Genomic DNA, 5,991 nt, shown 5'->3' on the forward strand with positions numbered 1-5,991 from the left:
AACATTCCTCACGTGTAACAAACACACTCCCTGCGCTCCCAGCACGTCATCCACCTCCGGGTATCACAGTCATCCAGGTCTAGCCTGCCGCAGCCCTTACTCACCCATGCCAGGGGCGGTGGAATAGGGTGTACGGACTCCGTGTGTTGGAATTATTATTAATACAGGGTATCGCACGACACCAATTCAACCATGAGTTCCTTTATTAAATCTAAAGGCCGAATGGTATTTGTACAAAGAGAACAGGAGTACTTGTGGCACCTTAGAGACTAACAAATTTATTAGAGCATAAGCTTTCGTGGACTACAGCCCACTTCTTCGGATACATATAGAGTGGAATAAATATTGAGGAGATATATATACATGAACAGGTGGGTGTTGTCTTACCAACTCTGAGAGGCCAATTAAGTAAGAGAAAAAAAAAAAACTTTTGAAGTGATAATCAAGCTAGCACAGTACAGACAGTTTGATAAGAAGTGTGAGAATACTTACAAGGGGTGATAGATTCAATGTTTGTAATGGCTCAGCCATTCCCAGTCCTTATTCAATCCTGAGTTGATTGTGTCTAGTTTGCATATCAATTCCAGCTCAGCAGTCTCTCGTTGGAATCTGTTTTTGAAGTTTTTCTGTTGTAATATAGCCACCCGCAGGTCTCTCATTGAATGACCAGACAGGTTAAAGTGTTCTCCCACTGGTTTTTGAGTATTATGATTCCTGATGTCAGATTTGTGTCCATTAATTCTTTTGCGGAGAGACTGTCCAGTTTGGCCAATGTGCATGGCAGAGGGGCATTGCTGGCACATGATGGCATATATAACATTAGTGGATGTGCAGGTGAACGAGCCCCTGATGGTATGGCTGATGTGATTAGGTCCTATGATGATGTCACTTGAATAGATACAGACTAACACGGCTGCTACTCTGAAACCTGGTATTTGTACAATTGCTCCATTCACATCTACCAGCTTAAGCAATAAGCCAGCACTACCTCCATGCAATGAAACACACTCATGAGGATTTGATCAGAATCACGAACGGGACCCAGTGATGCTCCAACACACCTTGGCGGGCGCCAGGAATTCGTAACGAACCCTTTAGGAGCTTCCTCTCTTATAGATTCATAGATTCTAGGACTGGAAGGGACCTCGAGAGGTCATCGAGTCCAGTCCCCTGCCCGCATGGCAGGACCAAATACTGTCTAATACTCTTCAGACTCTTTACCAAACAAGCGATGTCAGATTGACTGTTACTAGCTTAGCTGAAAACCAGGCTTTAGCTGGCTTGGGGTCCCGACTGGTTTAAGAAGCACAATCCTTTTTATTCTTCGAAGTAATTGGAACTATCCCTGATAACTGTCCCAAGGACTTTTTCACCTATCTTACCAGTTCCCTTTTGGGTCCAGTTTTTTTCCAATGAAGCCACATTCTAAGCCCAGTCCTTCCCTCAAGCCTACCTTCTTTCACGTTCTTCCTTTATTTTACTTAAATTACAAAATGCATCTATTTCCCAGCATTCCTACCCCAGGCTACGCTGGCTACTGAGGGGTTAACTGGGAGACTCCCCGGCATCTCAGCTGAGGCTAATTGCTACCCTTGTAACAGCTGAGGGATCAAAAAGCTGCAGGCCACCAGCAGCCAGAGGCAGGACCGGCTCCAGGCACCAGCCCAGCAAGCAGGTGCTTGGGGTGGCCAAGGGGAAGGGGCGGCACATCGGGCTCTTCGGCGGCAATTCGGCGGCAGGTCCCTCTTGGAGGGAAGGACCTGCTGCCGAATTGCCGCCGAAAAAGAAAGCGGCGCGGTGGAGCTGCCTCGCGATCACGCTTTTTTTTTTTTTTCTTCCGCCGCTTGGGGCGGCAAAAACCCTGGAGCCGGCCCTGGCCAGAGGTGGCTGTTACTGAGACGGGATCCCCTCAGCAATGGACTGGTAAGAAGCTGCCCAAGAGTGGGAGAATCGGAGCACGGATCTGGGGAAAGCCTGATTTAGCTGGAGATTGGTCCTGCTTTGAGCAGGGGGTTGGACTAGATACCTCCTGAGGTCCCTTCCAACCCTGATAGTCTATGATTCTATGAAGAACAGCCAGATGGGAAGCAGCGAGGGAGTGGGAAGAACTGGTTTCAGCTGCTCCATACAGAGTCCTTGGGCTGGGGAAGCAGCGGGTGGGCCGGGGTTTCCTGCCACAGCGAGCAGAGGGGATAGTGAAGATTTTGGAGCAAAGAGGTCAGGGCCCTGTTGGGCAGGAATAGTCAACCCTTTGCTAGGGTCGTCGGCCTGCTGCTCCGCCAGACTCTTTATTGCCCTCCATGGGGAGAGGCTATAACTGGCGTGGCTGGAGTCCTAGCAGGAAAGCCCCAAACACAGAACGAAGCGATTACTGGCAGCGGGGTGGGTGGATTGAGTCAGACTTGCAGCAACCTCCCACATAGCCAGGGAAGGCAGGAGCCGGGGAATGCAGCCCCGAATGAGACAAGCAGCTGGGCCCTGCTCGGATAACTCAGTGAGAGGAGTAGCAGGGGCTACTTGTCTGATACTCCCTGTGGCAAGCAAGCGAAGGGGTGGAGAGTGGGAAGAATCTTGGCTCCCACCCACCCCACCAAAAAATCACCAGCCAGGATCGCTGCCCTGGTGCCCTGGAGGAAGGAGCTGCCCCCGAGCAAGGGGAGGAATTGGGACTTTCAGGGTGCTCCAGGGGTTATGCTGCGACACGCCACCCCATGCCCAGGGCAGACTGGGCAGATCAGTGCTCTCCCCATTTTCCAGATGGCGGGGTGGGGAGCGAGCCCCAGAGGTACCACTCAGTTTGAGTAAGGGCTCAGTGCGGAGGCAGGGATGGGCCCAGCTCCCAGCCCCGCTTCCCAGTTTGCTAGACCACACCTGCCCTTTTTTCCCATTGATCTCTAGTCCCTTTGTGAGACCTCTGGGGGTTGGAGCTGCAGAGCAGAGAGGCTGGGTCCCCAGCTGCAATCACAAATCTAAACCTAGCGGGGTCAGCCCCTCTATTTGATTTCAGCATTTCTGGACCTTTTCCCAGCAGTGCGTAAATTGGATTCTCAAGGAAGCAGCCCTAAATAATCCTGGCATTGCTTCGCTGCTGTCCTGGCTAGGGAAGAAAACACAGAGCTTAGAGTGCCTCAGGGGATACGGTGCCTTCCTCTTATGGGCCGTTCTCTCCGGAGCCATTACCTCTTAGACCCATTCCCTGTCCCGGGGGTGGAGGGGGGAACAGCCTCCACCTCTGAAGAAAACAATTGTACGGGCGAAACCCTAAGGGTAGGGCTGGGCTCCAGGCCCTGGGAGCATTGTTTTGGGAGTTCTTAGCCTAGGAATATTGTGTCTGCTGCAAGGAGAAGATGAGGGGTCAGACCTAGGCAGGTTTTGGGCTGAGCAGTACCCAGCTCTGTAGGGCTCCCTCACTTGGCGGGAGAGCTCGGGATCAGGCAGGGGAGGGAGACCAGGTGCCTGACCCACAGCCCCTTGAAGTCAGTGGGAAGAATCCCATGGGATCTGAGGCCACGGGAGGGGGACTGGCTGGGAGAATCCATCCCAACCGGAAAGACTGGGCTGGGGATGGGAGCTGAAATCTTGGGAAATTAGGGGGGCCCTTTACCCTCCCCCTTAACCTGTGTCACCTCCCTGTTCAATCAGATCTGTCTCCTCTCCCTCGCTTGGGCCAGTCACCACCCCCACAAATGGAGAAGTTTCCTCCCCCCACGTAGCAATGTGAAACCTCACCCCTCTCTGCCCCAGGACTTGGCACCAAAGCCCCCATGTCCCTGCTGCCTGTGTCCCCTTCCCCTCCCCCGCCCCCCGGTGTCTCTCTGCCTGGGGGGGGCAAGAGTTGGCAGCCCTGGGGGGCAGGTGACACAGAAAGCTAGTGGAGTCGGAAGGGATGCTATGGACAGAGCAGGGCAGGATATGTGCCTCCCAGCACCAAGAAACCTGCCCTACCAGCTGGCACAGTAACCCCTGGGAATGAGCCTATGTCCAGATGCCATCTCTCCAGAAATGAGCTAAGCATTCCTACAGAACCAAGCTGCGTCTGGTCCCTGTGACATGTCACCCCACCCCTCCACCCCAGCCATGACCATTTCCATGTCTGTTACGCCTCGGCGCTAACCCAGTAGTGGCTGACCTGGGGAAGGTGCCTGATTTACTACAGTTCTGGGATCCATTGCTATTGCCACCAGGATAAGAGGGAGAAGAATCCGGGACAGAGAATGAGAGGGGTAAAAAAGGAGAGAGGCGGAGAAGGGAGAAAACGCAAGATGAGGCGACAGCGGCCACCATCCATTGACTAAGAGACAGGAGCTCGGACAGATCTTGGAGTTGGACACCGGGATTTCCCGACTGAATTGCCGGCTGGTTAGTCACCCTGCTGCGTAATACCTGGGCTCGGCTGGGGAATATCTCTCCATGCCAGCTTCGGGTAGTTCCAATTTCCCCAGCTGTCAGTCAGTACAACGGCAGGGCGGCCCCTAGCATGGTCCTGGGGCTGGCTCTGAGCACAGAAGTGCCCCCAGAGTGGGGGCAAGTGGGGCAATTTGCCCCAGGCCCCGGGCCCCACAGGGGCCCCGGGAGCCCTGGCCCGGCGGCTGTCTGGGTCTTCGGCGGCATTTCGGCGGCGGGTCCTTCAGTGATGCCGAAGATGCGGAGCGACTGAAGGGCCCCCCGCCACTGAAATGCTGCCAAAGACCCAGACCGCCGCAGGGTGAGTACAAGCGCCACAGCTCCCCGCTTTGTCCCAGGCCCCCTGAATCCAGCCCCCCGCTAATATCGACCTGATGCCCATTCCCAAGGGGGGCAAACTGCAGCAGCCCCATTGAAAGAACCAACGCTTTTGTGACGTTGCAACATTTCACACCCTGACTCGCCGGTTTGCAGCACAAATGCAACGAGTTCATCCTTGAGGACACATTGGGACCAGAGGGCTCATTGGGGAAGTAAAGAGGGAAACTCACAGGCCTGATCTTCCTCTCGCATTGATGTAAATCAGCATTACCTGCAGGTGTCCGGATGAAGCTGCGAAGAAAGTGTCTTCATTCCTCATGTTGGAATTAGGCCAGTCCGCGGCTGGCACCCTGACCCTTGCAAAAGAAGGCCCCAGGATGTGGTGTTAGTATCAGCCGTCAGGGCCTCTGTTGTACCTCCAGTTGAAAGAGGCCACCTTCAGCAGCTCAGTGTCCCTATGATTCTTTGGCCGCCTCAACTCCTACTGGCACACAGGGGACCACGGCACTTCCTCAGTCACCAGCATCAGTACCTGAAAGCCCGGTGCGCCCCCCCCCCCCCCCCCCGTGAAGGAAAGCAAAAACACACAGGTTGCACAGAGCATAAACGTAAAGACGCAAGGTCAGGCTTTACATTTCTATAGGAGCCAAATTCCCTTTTCTAATACAGGTCACCTAGTGCCTTTGAATGGTTTCCAAGCATGCCCTCTGTCCAATGGATCCAGTGCTCCCTGGGCAGCACCCTGCTTAGAAGCTGGCCCTCAGTTTCTGGAGGCAGTATGTTCCACAGGTTAATTATGCCTTGGGAAAAGGTCTATGCCCTTTCCAGCCCCTGGGCCAGGCTGTACTCGCAGTACTTTTTACGCTTTGACCTGAGCATTTTAACCAATATTCAAGGCCTTGCAGGTTTTTTGTTTCAATTAGGATGAAAAATCAATATGAGTCAGATCTAGTCTTGGCCTGATCTTGTTTATTCATAAAGTCCTGTTTCCCAGAACGCAGTAGAAACGAACAACAGCAGGGAGCATCCTTGCTCAGAAATCCCCACCCCTGCCCCTCCAATGAGTTCTGTGCCCAAGAAGCCCCGTCTCTCCGCTTCATCTCAGGACCAAGCTCACACTCCCTTCTGGCTTTCTGCCTTCCACACACACAGCCTGCACCTGATAGCCTAGCCCTTATATTTGCAACCAGGGAAACCCCCGTTAATCTATCTGGTTTAGCTCTGCTCTACCTTTCGGCCTGTTGCCTTGGGCAGTCGCCCGCATTG

This window comes from Trachemys scripta, chromosome 23 (genome assembly GCF_013100865.1).
Source record: "Trachemys scripta elegans isolate TJP31775 chromosome 23, CAS_Tse_1.0, whole genome shotgun sequence".
In the NCBI taxonomy this organism is placed as follows: domain Eukaryota; kingdom Metazoa; phylum Chordata; order Testudines; family Emydidae; genus Trachemys; species Trachemys scripta.